Raw genomic sequence first — 22,573 nt, 5'->3', positions numbered from 1 at the left:
ATGAATAGGTTTGCCTTTTTCACACGAGTCAATTTCTTGGTCTGTTTCTACCCTGGGTTCAGTTTTCTCATTTGTCAAAATGGGCACACCATTCTCCTCCTTAGGCTTCAGTTTCTAGGCAAATATTTTTGAAGTTGGTTTTTTTTTTTTTTTGAGATAGGGTCTTGCTCTGCCACCCAGGCTGGAGTGCAGTGGCATGATACCAGCTAACTGTAGCCTCAAACTCCTGAACTCAAGCCATCCTCCCACCTCAGCTTCTTGTCTACTTTTTAAATACTTTGGAGAGATGAGGTCTCACTATGTTTGCCCCAGCTGGTCTTGGACTCCTGGCCTCAAACTGTTCTCCCGCCTCAGCCTCTCAAAGTGCTGGGATTACAGATCCAACAGTGGCTGGAGCCACTACACCCAGCTACTCAAGGCAAATATGAGTGCTTAATACTATTCAATGTACTTGGCCATCCAAGGTTCCATTCTGGGTAGGGAAGCTCTGAGCACTGGTGTCAGAGGGAGCACAGCTTCTCTGCTGAATTCTGGGATAAACCCATTTCCAGATGGGCAGAGCATACAAGGCTTCTCACTCCTGTCTTCTACAACTCCAAGTCTTGGGATGCCTCAGACCCATACTCTACATGAGTGAGCCTTCATTGAGCAGCTAATGTGGGACAGACAGTCTAGGGCAGGCACGCAAGAGGAAGGAGACCCAGACTTTGCCTCTAGGAGATCACATTAAAGCAGTGACAGAATTACTCCAGAGTGTGGCAGACAAAAAAACCCAAGACTCTGATTTTCTCTTTCTATTTCTTTCTCTCTCTGTTTCTTTTTCTTTCTTCTTTCTTTTCCTTTCTTTCTTTCTCTCTCTTTCTTTTTCTTTTCCTTCCTTCCTTCCTTCCTTCCTTCTCTTTCCTTCCTTCCTTCCTTCTTTTCTCTTTCTCTCTCTTTTCTTTTCTTTTGTTGTTAGAGACAGAGTTTCACTCTTGTTGTCCAGGCTGGAGTGCAATGGCCTCAGATGATTCACCCACCTAGGCCTCTCAAAGTGCTGGGATTATAGGTGTGAGCCATTGCATCTTGCCACCTCCAATTTTCACATAAGGAGGTATGGAGAAGTATGAAACCCAACAGAAATGTGTTCAAATATCAGTTTCCCCAGTTCTTGACTCAAGCTTATCTCATGCTCAGTTACTTTCTATGAAAGGGAGTGAGAGGGGTCTGCTGTGACAAAATCATGCTTTTAGCGCCAGGCAAGGTAACACTCACCTGTAATCTCAGCAACTCAGGAGGCTGAGGTGGGAGGATCACTTGAGGGCCTACCTAGGAAACATAGGTAGACCCCATCTCAAAAAAAAAAAAAAAAAAGCTGGGCATGGTGGCTCATGCCTGTAATCCTAGCACTTTGGGAGCCCAACGCAGGTGAATCACTGGAGGTCAGGAGTTCGAGACCATCCTGGCCAACATGGTGACACCCCATTTCTACTAAAAACACAGAAATTAGCCAGACGTGGTGGTGCATGTTCATAGTCCAAGCTACTTGGGAGGTTGAGGCAGAAGAATCGCTCAAACCCAGGAGGTGGAGCTTGCAGTGAGCCAAGATCACACCACTGCAATCCAGCCTGGGAGTCTCCACTGAGAAAGACTCCATCTCAAAAGAAAAAAAAAAAGAAGGGACATCCACAAAAAACCGTGATAAATGCCAGTGGCACTGCCTGGCTAAAATACATATAGATATGCATATATTTGTATATTTAGTAGAAATTAGGTTTCTTCATGTTGGCTAGGCTGGTCTGGAACTCCTGACCTCAGGTGATCCACTCACTTAGGCCTCCCAAAGTACGCAGATTACAAGTGAGTCACTGCACCTGACCCCCCCTTTTTTTTCCCCGAGAGGGAGTCTCACTGTGTCTCCCAGGCTGGCGTGCAGTTGCAAATTCTCAGTTCAGTTCAACCTCCCCCTCCCAGGTTCAAGTGATTCTCTGGCTCAGCCTCTCAAGTAGCTGGAATTACAGGAGTGTGCCACCATGCCAGGCGAAGTTTTGTATTTTTGATAGAAATAGGGTTTTGCCATGTTGACCAGGCTGGTCTGATTTTTGATCTAAGGTAATCCACTGGCATTGGCCTCCCAAAGTGCTGGAATTACACATGGGAGTCCACCCCACCCCCATCCAAGTAAATTTCCTGATTGCACAGAGTGTCTGGTGATATTGGTGGACTTATGGACATCTTCTCCAGCACTGAGTGTTGTGTCTTGGGTGTGCTATGCTTTTTGTTTTTTTGTTTTTTTGAGACAGAGTCTCACTCTGTTGCCGGGCTGGAGTGCAGTGGCATGATTTTGGCTCACTGCAACCTCACCTCCTGGGTTCAAACAATTCTCCTGCCTCAACCTCCCAAGTAGCTGGGACTACAGGCTTATGCCACCATGACCAGCTAATTTTTTAAAAGAATATTTTTGGTAGAGATGGGGTTTCACCACATTAGCCAGGATGGTGTCAATCTCTCGACCTCGTGATCCGACTGCCTCGGCCTCCCAAAGTGCTGAAATTACAGGCATGAGCCACTATGCCCAGCCTGTGCTCTGCTTTTAAACTCTTTTCTTTTTAAAGTGGAGCAGATTGGAAAGTGTACCTTGTTTTCATGGCCTACATGAAGCTTGTTTTGAACTGTTTTATGTTCACAGTTTGGGATTTTTTGAGGCAATATTGCTGAGCGGTCCTGTCAACCTCAATTTGAGCCCTTTATCTGCCACCAACTTTGCCATGTGACTATGGGCAAGGTACTTAGCCTCTCTCTTCTTCATTTTCTTTATCTGTAAAGTGCAGATTATGCCCAGCTCTTAGTACTACTGAGAGCAATAAATGAAGATAAGTGTAGATCACTTTTACATCGTATGTGACATTTGGTAGGCACCAAATTATTATTGCTGGGAGGATCAGTACATTCTTTCTTGTCTATACATGCACACACACACACCCACACATCCACAGCCCCCCCACACAGACACACACACTCACAGAGACAGAGAGACAGAGGTAAATTGCAGAGATAGTACAAAGAGTCCCCATGTATCTGTATGCAGATTCCCCTATTATTAACATCTTATATTATTAGTACAGTACATTTGTTAAAATGAATGAACAAATATTGAGATGCTTTTATTAACCCAAGTCTGTACTTCATTCAGATTTCTTGGAGTTATTCCTAATGTCCTTTCCTGTTCCAGTGTCCTATCCAGGACACCCCATTCCATTTTATCATCATTTCTCCTTAGGCGCTCTCCCTGGCTGGGTCACTTGATGAGTTTCTTTTGATTACATTGAAATTAAATTTTGGTGCAGACAATGAGATCTCTGTTACAGAATTCTCAGGTTAAAATTTAGTCACAGTGGCTGGGTGCTGTAGCTCATGTCTAATACCAACACTTTGGGAGGTCAAGGCGGACTGATCACTGGAGGCCAGGAGTTTGAGACCAGCCTGGGCAACATAGTGAGACCCCTTTCTCTACTAAAAATAGAAAAAATTTGCCAGGAATGGTGTCACACACCTGTAATTTCAGTTACTCTGGAGGCTTAGGCATGAGAATTTATTGAACCCAGGAAGCGGAGGTTTCAGTGAGCTGAGATCACGTGACTGTACCCAAGCCTGGACAATAAAGCCAGATTCTGTCTCCAAAAAAAAAAAAGACAAAACTTATTCACAAAATTATTATAGGGCTCCCGGTAGTAGCCCCTGAGCTGGATGTGTAGTAGATTCTCTAGATCTTAACCTGAAGTCTTCCCTACTGTGGTGAAACCTGCTTGTATGCCAGAAAGCAGACCCAAGCTGCTGATAACCACCTGTACCATATCCTGCCACGTTTGTCCTCCCCTAGATTCTGGTAAATAATGTCAATTGAAAAATGCTGGTTGGGCTGACATGGTGGTCTGAGTGATAACACATCTCAGTAATGTGGGGGCGGGGTGGGGTAGGAAAAGGGGGCACTGTGTTTCTTCTGACAGTCACCTCAAAGCTGCTGGTGGCTTGGTGCTGGAAAGATGTTACCCCAGCGTGTTAGCTGAGCTGTATGTTTTCTCTGAATGTTAATAACTTTCAGTGTTTTGGCTTGTGTTTCCTCCTTGATATCACCAAATGAAAACATATGTCACAGGTTTTTGGTTTCTGGTGCCAAATCCAAGCTGGTTTATCAGCAAATGTCCCCCACAAAATAATGGGGTCTGTGTGCTGGGGCAGAGCTGCTTCCCCTTTGACACTGGCTCTTTCTAAGAACTGGAAATAAGTTGCAGAGGCTGATTTCACTTTTCTTGGAACTGCTTTCCCTTAACCCCAAAAATGCAGAAAACCCTCATTTAGCAGCTTTTGGATTGCTGAGTTTTCTAATTCTGTTGCATATTCTTGTAATGCTCAAGCTTGACTGACAAATTCTTCTGCATCAGGTGAAGCAGGAGGGAGAAGGAATGACCAGGCGAAGGAACTGAGAGCTTTGTCACTTGGCCTGTTTGTGGTTTAATGGTTGATGAGAAAAAGCACACTAGAAGAGACACTGTGTAGAATGCCTTCCAATTCCAAGGGTCACAACCTTGTGGTCTGTTGGTCAGCAGTTGGCTAGGGCTGGGGTAGATGAACATTAAGCTACAGCTCAAACTTACAGAGCAGCTGCAAGGACAAGGGTAAAAATGCATTTTCAGCCATAATGACCTACATTTAGTAGCTTCTTTGAAGCTTATGCTTGTGATGAGTGAGATAGTGATGTCAGCCAAATCTGGGGTTTGGTCCTGGTCTTGCTGGTTCCTGTCTGACTTTGGCCTTGAAAGTCAGTCTGTGAAGTGGAAACCATTCTTCCTTCAAAGGGTAGTACCTGGTAGGTTCTTGGGAACTAAATTGGATTTCCCTTCCTGAGAGTGGGTGTCTGTAAGATAGGCATATAAGCTGTTCTGAAATCATCTGTTGCTATCTCTGTCTTTGTTGGAGGTGCTTCCAGTGATGTGTGCTTGTGTCTTACTTATCTGAATATCCCTGCTCAGCATGGGGTCTTACATAACATACATGGGCAGTCAGTCAATATTAGGACTGGTTGGGTTTTAGGCTGGAAGACTGTGGAAATATACAAGCAAAGGCACAGTGTCTTAAATTTACACTTGGCCTGCAGCAGGTTTCAAATGAAAGGAGCCCTTTGCTTAGGAGGGCCTTTTGAATTGGGTCCCCTGTATAGTTTATAGTGAATCTGAGGGTGATGGCTAGACTGTTGGGGAGTGCTCTTTAAGTTCAGAGGGAAGACTTGGTAAAGACATAAAAGCATGGAGGAAAAGGAGCTAGACGGTTGAGTCCAAAAAATGATTTATGTGGTTTGGGTAGAATCTGAAATGAAAGGCCTTCGAGATTGACTTTCAATAAAGAATATAAATTCATCTGGGCTCAGTGGCTTACACCTGTAACCCCAGCACTTTGAAAGGCCGAGGTGGGCAGATCACCTGGGGTCAGAAGTTCAAGACCAGCATGGCCAATAACATCGCAAAACTGCTTCTCTACTAAAAATGCAAAAATTAGCCAGATGTGATGGGCAGAGGGGCACCTGTAATCCCAGCTACTCAGGAGGCTGATGCAGAAGAATCACTTTAACCCAAGAGACAGAGTTTGCAATGAGCTGAGACTGTGCCACTGCACTCCAGCCTGTGCGACAGAGCAAGGCTCTGTCTCGAAAAAACAAAGCAAAAAAAAAAAAAAAAAAAAAGAATGGAAGTTCAACAAATAATTAAGTGCCAGGGACTGTGCTAGAAGCCATCTCATGAGTTGCTTCATTTTACTGTCCCAGTACCCCTGGGAGGTGCGTTTCCCTGTCCCCTTTCACAGCTGTGAAAACTGCAGCCATGGAAATGAAGTCCTTTGTCCAGGAGTTCTATTCAGCCACAGAGCCAGGTTATGAACCAGTGGGTGCCCCTCATGATTAACGACACTCTGTTGTTGTGAGTGGCTAGAACCCATTCCTTCCCCATGGCAGCTCTTCCCCAGGGCAGCTCTGGGAGCTGAATGTCTCCACATGGGCAGGGGCACTCTCTGCTGGTCTCTACTCCGGAAATGGGATGACAACCACTCACCAGATAACAAAGGCACAGAATAAAGCAAAGAAACAAAATGGGGCCATGAGAAGCTTTACTCCTGTTTACCCAGGAGTTCTGCCCATTATGGCCAGGCCAAGGTGGGGGTGGGGGGCTGTTGGATTTGGGAACCAGATGGGTTCTGAAGGGCTTGCAGTGGGGTCAGCCCCACTGTTCATTCATTGAATGACCTTGGGTGGTTTATTTCACTGCCCTTACTTCTGATATCCATAGAAATGGGATGACATGGGGTCAGAGAGGTTAAATAATTCACCCACATGGCTGCTAGCTGGAATTCAGTGCTTAAAAGTTCACTTTAGTGGCTCATGTCTGTAATCCCAGCACTTTGGGAGGCTGAGGCAGGTGGATCAGCTGAGGTCAGCAGTTCCAGACCAGCCTGGCTAACATGGTGAAACCCCGTTTCTACTAAAAATACAGAAAAATCCAGGTGGGGTGGCACGTGTTACTCGAGAGGCTGACAGGAGAACCACTTGAACCTGGAAGGCAGAAGTTGCAGTGAGCCAAGACTGCACCATTGCACTACAGCTTGGGCAACAAGAGCAAAACTCTGTCTCAAAAACAAAAAGAAACCACAAAAGTTCACTTTATTGGCCTTACTGTGGCCAAATACAAGCTGGGTTCCAGACTCTGGGGATACATGAGGTGAATGAGACACATGGTTGCTCCCTGTGCAGTGTGACTTCTCGGACTTTCCATTCCTTCACATCGTTCCTGTTTAAGCCTGAGAAAGTCCTGTGCTTTTAAGAATGTGTGTGGTTAGATTGGGCTCACCTCGGTATCCAGGCCAATCTCCCCATCTCAAACCCCTTGCTAATCCCACCTGCAAAGTCCCTTTTGCTACATAAGGTGATGTATTCAGAGTTTCTTGGGATTAGGGCATGGATATCATTGTGTGGGAATAGATAGTCTGCTTACCTAGTCAGCCCTCTAGACCCTGAAGATGTGTGTTCATCCTAAATACAAAATATATCCACCCTGCCCCAAGGCCTCATCCCATTATAACATCAACTCTGGAGTCCAAAATCTACTCTAAATCTCATCACCTAAAACCTCAATCTGGCATGGGGTAGACTCTGGGGATGACCCATCCTGAGCAGTCCCTCTCCCTCTGTGAATCTGGAACTCACTAAACCAGTTACCTGGCCCTAAAGTGTAGTGAGCGGCCACCCAGAGGGGTACAATCTAGTTCTGTCCCTGATCCAAGGGACCTGATGTGTAATATGGGCAAGAAAGATAAGGAATAAAAAAAGAGGCTTCACACCCAGAAATACCAGACCACTAAGCCTCCTTTCCTCTTGGTCACACAGGACAGAGAAAGTAGTTTCTCCAAAGGGTCTGCCAGCACCTAATTCCATGTCCTGTGAGCTTGGGAGAAGGCTGAGCTAGACACTTTCCTTCAGCGGGTACTGCTCATTTCAGAAAATGAGTTAGGCTGGGCATGGGGGCTCCCACCTGTCTTCCTAGCCCTTTGGGTTGCCAAGGTGGGCAGATCTTTTGAAGTCAGGAGTTCATGACTAGCCTACCCAACATGGCAAAACTGTGTCTCTACTAAAAATACAAAAATTAGCTAGGCATGGGGGTACACGCCTGTGGTCCCAGCTACTCAGGAGGCTGAAACAGGAGAATCACTTGAACCCAGGAGGTGGAGGTTGCAGTGAGCCAAGATCATGACCCTGCACTCCAGCTTAGGCCACAGAGTGAGATTCTGTTTCAAGAAAAAAAAAAAAAAGAGTGTCAGAGTCAGAGTCTGCCCTGGGGTCTTCCATCAGACGGCCGTGCATTACTTGCAGGTGAAAATTTTCCCAGAGCATAGCTAAACCTGGTTGTCCTGCATGTAGGACTCCAGTAGATAGCTAATTATCAGCTCCACCTGGGCTGTTTTTACCTGGTTCCCTACCCACATCTTCAATTAGGATCCACTTGCTGGGGGCTCAAGAAAGTCTAAGATTTTAGAAAGCTCTCCAGTGAGTCTCATCATCAATCAGGTTTGGCAGGTATGGATCTACAGCTTCCTGGCCCAGAGGCACCTGGGGCACGGGAGGGGTCAGAGATTCCCATGACGCTGGTTGTGAACTGGTGAAAGCTCTCTCAAGTGGAGACCCTGGAGCCCAGGGGACCAGGAACAAGGGGTCGCCGCCTGCCCCAGGCTTCTGAGGAGGAAAAAAAGGGAGGCTGGAAAAGCCCATGTGGAGGAATAGAGCTGCTCTACCTCCAGGGCCATCCTTGATACTGGGCCATTGCAAGGTAGTGATATCCAGTTCCCTTTTTAAAAATCCCTTTGACTGGGCTGTCAGCACTTTGGGAGGCCAAAGCAGGAAGATAATCTGAGGTCAGGTGTTCGAGACTAGTCTGGCCAACATGGTGAAACTCTGTCTCTACTAAAAATATAAAAATTAGCCAGATGTGGTGTGTGCCTATAATCCCAGTTACTCAAAAGGCTAAGGCAAGAGAGTCACTTAGACCCAGAAGGCATAGGTTGCAGTGAGCTGAGATCACTCCTTTGAACTCCATCCTGGGTGTCAGAGCAAGATTCCCTCTCACACAAAAAAAGTGAGCCCTTTTACAGAAAAGTATTAAGTAAATAATAGTACAGTGGTACCTGAGTGACTGATGTGTGGGTACTTGTTTTTCCTTGATGTTCTAGAGTAGAGCTTCCCTGTCTGATGTGATTATTAGCAGCCTCATAGATCTATGGAGTACTTGGAATGTGCTGGTGTGACAGGCAGAGTAGCCAAACTTAGTAAATAAAACTTTAGAATGCCTCCTCCATCAGTGTGGGCTGTGCACAGTGACTTCCTTCCAGAATGGAAGGGGGATAAAAGAGTAACTTTACAGTGGCAAAACCTGACAGACTACCCCAGCCAGCCAGCCAAAATTAACTTCAAGTGATATATCACGTTAATAGCACACCTGGGTAAGACACCTGAAGCCTTGGGGGGCCAGGACTTAGAAGCTTCAAATTCCACAGACACTTTTCTTCTCACTGCCCTCACTTGGCTCCTGTTGAGAGTAGTGACAGTGCCCTAAGGGGCTTTTAGGAGCCTGATGGGACCACAGGAGGTCTCTTGGAAGCCTGGAGAAGCACGTGAGGACTGGGAGTTTTGCATAGGTATGACAGCTGGGGCTGGTGCTTGAGACCTCTGGTCAGAGCTGATAATGTTGCATAATGAATTACCACAAATTTAGGAGCTTAAAAAAATGTATTGGCCGGCTGCAGTGGCTCACACCTGTAATCCCAGCACTTTGGGAGACCAAGGCAGGCAGATCACCTAAGGTCGGGATTTCCACTAGCCTGACCAACATGGATAAATCCTGTCTCTACTAAAAATACAAAAAATTAGCTGGGCATGGTGGTGCATGCCTGTAATCCCAGCAACTTACAAGGCTGAGAAAGGAGAATCGCTTGAACCTAGGAGGCAGAGGTTGCAGTGAGCCAATATCGTACCACTGCCCTTCAGCCTGGGTGACGAAGCAAGATTCCATCACACACAAAAAAGAACAGCATTGTTAAATTCCTCCCATGGGTGGATGCATTTGCTGTAATATTTATTCCTGCTATTATGAGTCACCCGCTCCCAGGGCTGCCCTGCCCATTGTGAGACCTCTTCTGTCTTCCTAAGTGTGAGATAGTGTTTTCCCTGCCCTTACCTCATTTTCTGCCTCTCTGGCTGGTGTCACGGCCCTTTAAGGAGAATGAGCACATTGGCTCTGAGATCTTGGTATTCCCAGTTTGTCAGCAGGCCCGGACTTAGCATGAGAAATAAATGTCAGTGAAGGAAAAATAATATATCTATATATAACTATATCTCTATCTATCTATCTATCTATCTATCTATCTATCTGTCTGTCTGTCTGTCTGTCTGTCTGTCTGTCTATATTTTGCTCTGTTGCCAGGCTGGAGTGCAATGACACAATCTCTACTCACTGCAACTTCTGCCTTACAGGTTCAAGTGATTATCCTGTTTCAGCTTCCCGAGTAGATGGGAATACAGGCACGCACCACCATGCCCAGCTAATTTTTGTATTTTTTAGTAGAAGTGGGGTTTCATCATGTTGGCCAGAATGGTATTGATCTCTTGAACTTGTGATCTGCCTGCCTCAGCCTCTTAAAGTGCTGGGATTATAGGCATTAGCCTCTGTGCCCGGCCAGGAAAAGTCTTTTTAAAGATGCACATATATAGTAAAATACACATCCCAACACGAATATTGCACCTGTTGATGTGTGTGTGTCTTAAGAAGCCTGAGGTAGGGAAGTTTGGTAGGTGGAAGTTACTCTCCATCTCCTTTCTCATAGCATGGTGCATGGAAGAGAATATTTTGGCTTTAGCATTTCACTGTGAGCTTCCTCTTTGTTCCATGGTCATGGGCCTTTAGAGCCAAATTTTCTTGAAAACCTTGTGAAATTATTTATGAAGAAAGAAAGAAAGAGGAATCTTCAGTAATAAAAAAGCAACCAGCTTATAACTAACTGGGAAAACATATCTCATCTCAGTTGACTTAATCCTTTTTGCAGTGCTGGGGGGCTTAAGTGTTCCCAGAAGGTTTAAGGAGCATAGTCAGCTCCCAAGGTGATCAGCACAGTGACAAAAAGGGAAAAAGGGCTCTGCCTGCATCTGAGGGTCCTTTGGTCATGGCCACCTCTGTCTAGGGGAGTAAAGATGCTGTCTGTCCTCAGCCTTCCTGGCTATGGTAGGGGCATGGGGTTGGGAGAGCAGGGTGTGGGCACTTGTTCTGGCTGGAAACATAGCCTTGGGAACAAGGTTCCAGAGGCAGAGTTCGAGACCCAAACAGGAGGAGGAGATGGCCAATATTGATGCTCTCAGAGCAGAGGGTCCCAAACTGTCTGATTAAAAGCACAGTGTTTGGTCCTTATGTACTTTTACAAAGTTATTTTCAGAGACACGGAAGTCAGTGAACCCACTTTCTCTTCCTCGTTGGAGTTCTCTGGAAAAGACTGTTCCTAGGGACAGTTGATCTGATGAGGCTATGGCCCCAACAGTGTCCTTAAGAGGGAAAGCCCTGTCATCAGAGAAAAGCTCAGCCCTGGCTGATCAGACAGGCTACACTAGGCCAGGATCTGAACACACCAACAGTCTGCCCTAAGGCTCCTAAGCCAGAGAGGCCCAGTCAGTTTCGGTCCTGGCTTTGCTAGCCAGGGTTAGTCCCTGGCTTCATCTCTTGGAGGGCTGATGTGATGGTGTTTATGAAATGGAGCAAATGGCATTGCTCCTACCCTCACTAGGGTGGTGTAAGGATGAAATTCAACATGGAAAGTGCCCTCCCCCAAGTGGTGATGCTATCAGAGTTATATGGGTTTGTGGTTTCCCCTTACTGTTTCCACTTCCTTCCTGAAACCCTGTAAGAGGCTTCCTGGGGAAGGAGGAGAAGATGGCGCTATAGGAGCAACTCAGGATTGCAGCTTTCAGTGAAAGCACAAAGCATGAGTGGATGCTGCATTTCCAGATGGATCTTTATTGCTCACAGACCAGGAGATTCCCAGGTGTAGGAGCCCCAACGGGCCACCAGTGTGGCTGTTTTGGCCAGTGTGGCTGTTTCAGCTGGCGCTGCAATGCAGTGGCACTACATACAAAATACACTGGTCTGGTTGCCCTGTTAAACTGGCAATTTGAGATTTGGGAAGGCAGATTAGCACGTTCATCTGACTAAATGGAACTTAAACAGTAAGACAGGCCAGGAGATTCCCAAGCAGCAGCATTGTTTCAGCTGGCGAAGTGGGTCGCTGCATGGGAAATCACTCAAACCAAGCACCCTATCAGCAGGCGACTGGAACACCTGGGAGAGAGTCAACTGTTCAACTTAAAAAAAAGGGCTCTGAGGCAGGGAGCCAGGTGATCAGGCTTGGTAGGTCCCACCCCCACAAAAACAAACAAAACAGCAATTGAAAATACTTGGGGTTGAGAGTTTCATGCCAAGCACAGCTGAACCCAGGATGGTGCAGCTCAGTGGGAAAGAGGCGTCCACTTTTACCGAGGCACTCCACCCCTGTGGAGGTACTCTGCCATTGCTGATGCAGCCTGCCATTGCTGAGGCAACCTGCCATTGCAGAGGCAACTCGCCATAACAGAGAAAGTCCGCCATTACAGAGGCGAGCCATGGCAGTTCTAACGACACCCATATAAACAGGACTACAGGAAATTACACACAGCAGCAGGGTGGAGCCCACGGCAGAAGGGTGGAGCCCATGGCAGCAGGGAAGAGCCCACAACAGCAAGGCAAACCCCATGGCAACAGGGCAAAGCCCATGGAAGCAGGGTGGAGCTCAGAGCAGCTCAGCATAGCCTCTGCAGCAGGCAGTGACTAGACTGCCTCCTTGCTGGGCAGCACAGTGCAACAGATACTCATAAATAAAGCCCTAACTCCCTGGGACAGATCACCTGAGAGAAAAAATAGGTTTTATGAGTTCTGCTGCAGCAGACTTAAAGGTACATGCCTAGCAGCCCTGAATGAACAATGGAGCTCACAGCTCAGCACTTGAGCTCATATAAAGTACAGACTGTCTCCTCAAGCAGCTCCCTGACTCCCGTATATCCAAAGACTCACCTCACAAGGGACTGATCAGACGAATATTTGGTGGGCATCATTCTGGGACAGAGATAGCAGAAGAAGAAACTGGTAGCAACCCTCACTGTTCCACAGTTGCTATAGATGTTCTCCAGGCAAGCAGGGCCTGAAGAGGACCTCAGCAGTCCTACAGCAGAGGGGCTAGACTATCAGAAGGAAAACTAAGAAACAGAAATACTTGCTAATCAACAATCTGGACATCCACTCAGAGACCCAATAGGAAAGTCAGCAACTACTGAGACGACAGTTTGCTAAATCCACAAAGATGGGAAGAAACCAGCACAAAACGCAGGAAAACACCCGAAACCGGAAAACCTCACCTCCTACAAGAGACAACAACCCCTCACCAGCAAGGGAACAAAGCTGAATGGAGAATGAGTGTGATGATATGACAGAATCAGATATCAGAAGGTGGGTAATGAGAAACTTCCGTGAGCTAAAAGAACATGTACTAACACAACGCAAAGAAACTAAGAGCCTTGAAAAAAGATTTGATGAGATGATAACAAGAATGGACAACTCAGAGAGGAATATGAGTGAATTGATGGAGCTGAAAAACACAAGACAAGAACTTTGCAAAGCATGCACTAGTCTCAACAGCTGAATTGACCAAGCAGAAGAAAGGATATCAGAGGTCAAAGATCAACTCAATGAAATAAAATGAGAAGGCAAGATTAGAAAAAAAAAGCACAAAAAAATGAACAAAATCTCCAAGAAATGTGGGACTATGTAAAGAGACTTAATTTAAGTTTTATAGGTGTACCTGAATGTCACAAAGAGAATGAATCCAAGCTGGAAAATACCCTTCAGGATATTATCCAGGAAAATTTCCCCAACCTGGCAAGGCAGGCCAATATTCAAGTCCAGAAAATACAAAGGGCACCACAAAGATATTCCACAAGAAGAGCAACCCAAGGCACATAATCGTCAGATTCACCAGGGTTAAAATGAAGGATAAAATACTAAGGGCAGCCAGAAAAAAAGGTCGAGTCACCCACAAAGAGAAGCCCATCAGACTCACAGCAGATCTCTCAGCAGAAACCCTACTAGCCAGAAGAGAGTCGGGGCCAATATTCAACAACCCTAAAGAAAAGAACTTTCAACCCAGAATTTCATATCCAGTCAAACTGAGCTTCAGAAGTGAAGGAAAAATAAAATCCTTTGCAAACAAGCAAGTATTCAGAGATTTTGTCACCACCAACCTACTCTACAAAAGCTCCTGAAAGAGGCACTACACATAGAAAAGAAGAACCAGTACCAGCCATTCCAAAAACATACCAAATGCTAAAGAGCATCAACAAAATGAAGAATCTGCATCAACTAACAAACAAGACAGCCAGCTAGCATCAAAATGGCAGTATCAAATTCACACATAACAATATTAACCCTAAATGTAAATAGGCTAAATGCACCAGTCAAAAGACACAGACTGGCAAATTAGATAAAATACCAAAACCCATCATTGTGCTGTATCCAGAAAACCCATCTCACATGCAAGGATACACAAAGACTCAAAATAAATGGATGGAGGAAGATTTGCCAAGCAAATGAAGAGCAAAGAAAAGAAGGAGTTGCAATTCTGGTCTCTGATGAAATAGACTTTAAAGGAACAGAGATCAAAAGAGACAAACAAGGACATTACATAATGGTAAAAAAATCGATACAACAAGAAGAGCTAACGATCTTAAATATATATGGACCCAATACAGTAGCACCCAGATATATAAGGCAAGTTATTAATGACTTAAAAAGAAAGTTAGACTCCCACACAATACTAATGGGAGACTTTAACACTCCACTGTCAATAATAGACAGATCAACCAGACAGAAAATCAACAAGGATATCCAGGGCTTGAACTCAGACCTGGAACAAGCAAACCTGATAGACATTTACAGAGCTCTCCACCCCAAATCCACAGAATATACATTCTTCTCAGCACCACATCACACCTACTCGAAAATTGACCACATAATTGGTAGTAAATCACTCCTCAGCAAAAGCAAAAAAACGGAAATAGAAACAAACAGTCTCTCAGGCCACAGTGCAATCAAGTTAGAACTCAGAATTCAGAAACTAACTCAGAACTGCACAGCTTCATGGAAACTGAACAACTGGCTCTTGAATGTTGACTGGATAAACAATAAAATGAAGGCAGGAATAAAGGAGTTCTTTGAAAACAACAAGAACGAAGACACGACATATCAGAATCTCTGGGACACATTTAAAGCAGTCTCTAGAAAAAATATATAGCAGCAAGTGCCCACATGAGAAGAGTGTAGAGATCCAAATTTGACACCCTATTGTCAAAATTGAAAGAGCTAGAGGAGCAAGATAAAAAAACTCAAAACATAGCAGAAGACAAGAAATAACTAAGATCAGAGCAAAACTGAAGGAGATAGAGACATGAAAAACCCTTCAAAAGATCAATATATCCAAGAGGTGGTTTTTTGAAAAGAACAACAAAACAGACAGACCACTAGCCAAACTAATAAATAAGAAAACAGAGAACATCCAAATAAATGCAATAAAAAACGATAAAGGGGAAACCACCACAGATTCCACAGAAATTTAAACCATCACCAGAGAATATTACAAAAACTCTATGCACATAAACTAGTAAACCTGGAAGAAATGGATAAATTTTTGGACACTTGTGTCCTCCCAAGCCTAAACCAGGAAAAAGCCAAAGCTATGAATAGATCAATAACAAGGTCTGAAGTTGAGGCAGCAATTAAGAGCCTACTACACAAAAAAAGTCCAGGTCCAGATGGGTTCACAGTCAAATTCTACCAGACACACAAAGAGGAACTATTACCATTCCTTTGGAAACTATTTTAAATAATTCAAAAAGAATCCTTCCCAAATCATTTTATGAGACCAATATCATCCTGATACCAAAACCCGGCAGAGACTCAATGAGAAAAGAAAACTTCAGGCCAATATTCATGATGAACATAGATGCAAAAATCTTCAATAAAATATTGGCAAGCCAATTGCAACAGCACATCATAAAGCTTATCCACCATGATCAAGTAGGATTCATCCTGGGGATACAAGGCTGGTTCAATATACACAAGTCTATAAACGTAATTCACCACATAAACAGAACCAAAGACAAAAACCATATGATTATCTCAATTGATGCAGAGAAGGCCTTTAACACAATTCAACAGCCCTTTATGCTAAAAACCCTCAATAAACTCGGTATTGATGGAATGTACCTCAAAATAATAAGAGCTATTTATGACAAACCAACAGCCGATATACTGAATGGACAAAAACTGGAAGCATTCCCTTTGAAATCTGGCACTAGACAAGAATGCCCTCTCTCACCACTCCTATTCAGTATAGTACTAGAAGTTCTAGCCAGAGCAATCAGGCAAGAAAAAGAAATAAAGTGTATTCAAATAGGAAAGGAGGAAGCCAAATTGTCTCTATTTTCAGACAACATGGTAGTTTATATAAAAGAGCCCACTGTCTCAGCCAAAAACTCCTGAAACTGATACACAACTTCAGCGAAGTCTCAGGATATGAAATCAATGTGCAAAAACCACAAGCATTCCTATACACCAATAACAGAATTAAAGAGAGCCAAATCAAGAACGAACTGCCATTCACAATTACTACAAAGAGAATAAAATACCTAGGAATACAACTTACAAAGAATGTAAGGGACCTCTTCAAGGACAACAACAAACCACTGCTCAACGAAATAAGAGAGGACACAAACAGATGGAGAAACGTGCCATGTTCATGGTTAGGAAGAATCAATATCGTGAAAATGGCCATACTGCCGAAAGTAATTCATAGACTTAATGCTATCCCCATGAAGCTACCAATGACCTTCTTCTCAGAACTGGAAAAAACCACCTTAAACTTCATATGGAACCAAAAGAGAGCCCACATAGCCAAGTCAATTCTAAGTAAAAAGAACACAGCGTGAGGCATTACACTACCAAATTTCAAAGTATACTACAAGGCTACAGTAATCAAAAAAGCATGGTACTGGAACCAAAACAGAGATATAGACCAGTGGAACAGAACAGAGGCATCAGAGGCAACACAACATATGTACTACCATACAATCTTTGATAAACCTCACAAAAACAAGCAATGGGGAAAGGATTCCCTGTTTAATAAATGGTGTTGGGAAAACTGGCTAGTCATGTGCAGAAAGCAGAAACTGGACCCCTTCCTGACACCTTACACCAAAATTAACTCTAGATGGATTAAAGACTTAAGCATAAGACCTGGCACCATAAAAACCCTAGAAGAAAATCTAGGCAAAACCATTCAGGACATAGGAGTAGGAAAGGACTTCATGACCAAAACACCAAAAGCATTGGCAACAAAAGCCAAAATAGACAAATGGGACCTAATCAAACTCCACAGCTTCTGCACGGCAAAAGAAACAGTCATTAGAGGGAATCGGCAACCAACAGAATGGGAAAAAGTTTTTTCAGTTTACCCATCTGACAAAGGGCTGATATCCAGAATTTACAAAGAACTAAAACAGATTTACAAGAGAAAAACAAACAAGTCCATTCAAAAATGGGGAAAGGGTATGAACAGACACTTTACAAAAGAAGATATACATGTGGCCAACAAACATGAACAAATGCTCATCATCACTGGTCATTAGAGAAATGCAAATCAAAACTACTTTGAGATACCATCTCACACCAGTTAGAATGGCGATCATTAAAAAATCTGGAGACAACAGATGCTGGAGAGGATGTGGAGAAATATGAACACTTTTACACTGCTGGTGGGAGTGTAAATTAGATCAACCATTGTGGAAGATAGTGTGGCGATTCCTCAAGGTCTTAGAAATAGAAATTCTATTTGACCTAGCAATCCCATTACTGGGTATATATCCAAAGGACTATAAATCGTTCTACTACAAGAACACATGCACACAAATGTTCATTGCAGCACTGTTTATAATAGCAAAGACCAGTAACCAACCCAGTTTCCCATCGATGATAGACTGAACAGGGAAAATGTGGCAGATATACACCATGGAATAGTATGCAGCAATCAAAAATGATGAGTTTGTGTCCTTTGTAGGGTCATGGATGTATCCAGAGAACAGCATTCTCAGCAAACTGACACAAAAACAGAAAATGAAATACCGCATGTTCTCACTCATAGGTGGGTGATGAACAATAAGAACACATGGACACAGGGAGGGGAGCACTACACACTGGGGTCTATTGGGGGAATAGGGGAGGGACAGCAGTGGTGGGGAGCTGGGGAGGGATAGCATGGGGAGAAATGCCAGATGTGGGTGAAGGGGAGGAAGGCAGTAAAATCACACTGCCACGTGTGTACCTATGCAACTATCTTGCATGTTCTGCACATGTACCCCAAAACCTAAAATGCAATTAAAAAAATATTTCAGTAAAAAGTAAAAGAATCAAAAACAAAAAAAGGGCTTTATGGGAAAGGAAGGCTCTTTTGGATGCCTGAGTGCAGCTGGGAATAGCTGTTCCCAGTTAGCCAGGCTAGTTGGAGCCAAGGGTGAGTTGGCTGGGTTGTGGGTTGGAACAGCCAGAGCCACTGAGGCACAGCTGGCCTGCTGCCAATTGCTACCAACCATCCTGCAAATGCCACCATTGCTCATGCCTGGGAGACGTTCCAACATTGACCGAAAGGGTTGCTGGGTTTTGTCCTGCTCAGGACAGGCCACTGTAGAGTGATCTATTGTCATACTCTAAGGGCAGATCTGGATCCTGTGCCTCTCAGGGACCCTGAACACAGAATGCCCCTGACAGGACCCCAGCCCATGGGCACAGCCCCTCTTTTTAGCATTAATTATGCACCTATGTGAAATGCACCCACTCTTGAAGAGGGGGACAGCCAGTGATTAAAATAGTTGAGGGCAGGTCACCAGGCTATTTCAGGCTCCATTAGAAAATGGCCGAGAGGGTTACTTTAGAGCAAGGGAAATGTGTCCCTGTTGGAGGGGCTCTGTATTTGGCCAGCCCCTTACTTTAAATCTCGGCCTACAGCAGCCACTCAAGAATCTTCATTAAGTGCCTCTGAAGTAGGAACTGCTACTTAATTTGCAGGGATCAAATCAAAATGAAAATCGATAATTTTCAGAAATCAAGATTCAAGTGGGCTGGGTGCAGTGGCTCACGCCTGTAATTCCAGCATTTTGGGAGGCCGAGGCAGGTGGATCACGAGGTCAGGAGTTCAACAGCAGCCTGGCCAACATGGTAAAACCCGGTCTGTACTAAAAATACAAAACTTAGCTGGGCAGGGTGGTGGGTGCCTGTAATTCCAGCTACTGAGAAGGAGGATCACTTGAACCCAGGAGGTGGAGGTTGGTGTGAGCCAAGATCACGCCATTGCACTCCAGCCTGGGTGACAGTGCAAGACTATGTCTCAAAAAAAAAAAAAGAAAAGAAAAAAAAATGATTCAAGCAGCAGAGCATTGCAGCAAGCATTAGGGACACTTCTGAGCACTGGGCCCTGGCTGCATAGTTTGTACATTGGCCCAGGTCTGGAAAGAGTGCAAGACAGGCAGCTGGCCTGCCTGTGGGTCAACTGAGTCACTCTGCCCTTTGTGGGGTTTGACAGGGATCTCTTCTAGGCTGTTGGCCTGGGCAGGGCTGATGACATGAGCAGGGCTTGTCCTGATCTGGGCTGAGTATAATACACTGAGACAAGTTAAAGGGAGCGGGATTGGAGTGGGGTGCTCCAGGAAGCATCATCTCTGTACAACAGCAAGTTCCTGAGCTTGGACACATGACTTAATCATCTGTCACAAGGTTCAGAGCAAAACCCAGAAGGTCAAGCAATGAGTCATTGAAACTGTCATTACCCAAGTTAGCATTTTCCAATATCATTAAAAAATGTTTTATAGATATGAGGTCTCTCTATGTTGGCCAGGATGGTCTGGAACTCTTGGTCTCAAGTGATCCTCCTGCCTTGGCCTCCCAAGGTGTTGGCATTAGACTCAGGAGCCACTGCCCCTGGCCTTCAACACTGTTTTGAAACTTTTGATATATCTGTGAATTTTGGATCATACCTGTTTTTTTTACTTCCATTAGAGAAAATTGACCTGGCCAGGCGAGGTGGCTCATGCCTGTAATCCCAGCACTTTGGGAGACTGAGGTGGGCAGATCACATGGTGTTTCCCCTGTGAGGGTTTGAGACCAGTTTGGAGAAGAAGGTGAAACCCCACCTGTACTAAAAACACAAAAATTAGTCAGGCATGGTGATGGGTGCCTGTAATCCCAGCTACTCAGGAGGCTGAAGCAGGAGAATCTCTTGAACCCATGAAATGGAGATTGCAGTGAGCTAAGATTGTGCCACAGCACTCCTGCCTGGGCCACAGAACAAGACTCTGTCTCAAAAAAAAAAAAAAGAAAAAAAAAAAACCTTCAAAAGCAGATTTTTGTCACTGCCAGGTGACCTTACTAATCACTAACCATGGGTATACTAGGACAAATGAAATGAGGGCAAAAGAATGTATGCCTTGTTTTCTTTGCCTTTGACCTTCAGCCCCATGCATTCCTGCATATGCTTTGCCCACAGCAAACCTTTGAAGACCTTAACTTTCCTAAGTGAGATTTCCAAGTGAATTTATGTTGTCTTGAAAGACAATCCCTTTACTGGAGAGCAACTGGTATTTGAAGAGAATGAGATCAGATTTCTAAGGACACCCTTGTTTGAAATTTTTTGTTTATATAAAGTATTGGCGAATAAGAAAAATAAATTTATTCTTTATTTCAGACGGTAAACCAGAATGGAAGCATGTTACAGGGTAAAGTGAATCATGGAGTGTGGGAGGCTCAGATGGAACAGGGCTCTGGGACTCCTCTCTTTCTTGACTTGGGACCTCTAATTTACCTACCAGGCCTCAAATTAAAAGACAAAGGCTTCTAATCTGGTTGGGTGGGAACAGATAAAAGTTCCTCTTGGTGGATGGATAGGGGAGGGAAGGAGGAAGTTTGTAGAAACTGAAAGAGGACTTTTTTTGGGGAGAGAAGAAGAAATCTCTTCTTTAATTACAAAACCAAAATATCATTTGTAGTGCCTTTTTTCTCCTACCAGTAGTTTAAGAAATTGACATGTAATTCACATACCACAAAATGCAGCTATCTAAACTGTACCATTCTCTGGTATTTGTTGGTTTGTTTGTTTTTGAGATGGCATCTCACTCTGTCACCCAAGCTGGAGTATATGGTGTTATCTCAGTTCACTGCAACCTGCGCCTCCCAGATTCAAGCCATTCTCCCAGGTCAGGCCCTTGAGTAGCTGGGGTTAAAGGCACCTGCCAACATGCCTTGCTAATTTTTGTAATTTTAGTACAGATAGGGTTTCACCATGTTGGCCAGGCTGGTCTTGAACTCCTGACCTCAGGTGATCTGCCCAACTTAGCCTCCCAAAGTGCTGGGATTACAGGTTTGAGCCACTGCACAAACCTCATATTCTCAGTTTTTAATAGTTCTATCAAAGAAGTAAGAAGCTCACGTATTACTTATCTATTTATCTAATGTTAATACAGCTTTCTTATAACTTATGTTTACATAGATATCTTTTTTCACCCTGTTGTTTTCATCTTACCTGTGTTTTTGTGTTTAAAGAGTGCCTTTTCTACATATTATATAGGTGGGTCATGTTTTTTTGTGTGTGTTTTTTAAAATTCAATCTCACTATCTCACTTTCACTTGGAGTGTTAAGTTTACTTACAGTTTAATGAAATTTCTAACTTATGCAATTTGTGTTTTTTTTTTCTTTTTGAAACAGTCTTGCTCTGTCGCCCAGGCTGGAGCAAAATGATGTGATCTTGGCTCACTGCAGTCTCCGCCTGTCAGATTTAAGTGATTCTCCTGCCTCGGTCTCCTGAGTAGCTGCGATTACAGGTGTGTGCCACTGTGCCTGGCTAATTTTTTTTTTGTATTTTCAGTAGTGGGCCAGCGTGCCTGGCCTATTTCTCTTGTTTTTTTTTTTTTTTTTTTTTTTTTTCTCTTCCTTTCCTGTCTCCTTTTGGATGAATGGAGTGATTCTTCACATATCCTTTCATCTCTAGTGACTTTTTGGCTGTATCTTTTTGCTCTATGTTTTTAGCTATAGGTGCTTTCTTTAGCAATTGTTCTAGGGATTACAACACACATTATTACTTTTCACAGTTCACCTGCAGTGCTTATGACACCACTTGGGTAATAAGGCAGTGAAAAGGAATGAAACAGACATGGGCCACATGTGGGTGAGCCTGACACTGTATGCTAAGTCCAAGCAGCCAGTCACCAAGGGCCACATATTGTATGATCCAATTCATATAAAATGCCTAGATGGGAAAATACAGAGAGACAGGGAGCAGATTATTGGTTACCTAGTGCTGGGGGTAGAAGAAAGAATTGGGAGCAGTGATGACTAAGGATAACAGGGTTCCTTGTTGGGGAAATAAAAATGTTCTAAACTCGTTGGTGGTGATGGATGCACCATTCTGTGAGTATACAAGAACCATTGATGTTGATATTTTATTTTTATTTATTTATTTGTTTGGAGACATTCTCACTCAGTTGCCCAAGCTGGAGTGCAGTGGCATGATCTTGACTCACTGCAACCTACACCTGCTGGGTTCAAGTAATTCTTCTGCCTCAGCCACCTCAGTAGCTGGGATTATAGGCATGTGCCACCACACCAATTTTTTTTTGTTTTTTTGAGACAGAGACTGGCTCTGTCAGTGAGGTTGGACTGCAGTGGCATGATCTCAGCTCACTGCAACCTTCGCCTTTCAGTTTCAAGTGATTCTCCTGCCTCAGCCTCTTGTGTAGCTGGGATTACAGGTGCTGGACACCACATTGGGCTACTTTTTTGTATTTTTAGAAGAAATGGGGTATCACCATGTTGGCCAAGGTTGGTCTTGAAC

The sequence above is a fragment of the Callithrix jacchus genome, chromosome 8 (genome assembly GCF_049354715.1).
Source record: "Callithrix jacchus isolate 240 chromosome 8, calJac240_pri, whole genome shotgun sequence".
Classification (NCBI taxonomy): domain Eukaryota; kingdom Metazoa; phylum Chordata; class Mammalia; order Primates; family Cebidae; genus Callithrix; species Callithrix jacchus.
Note: the sequence above shows the minus strand (reverse complement) of the source record.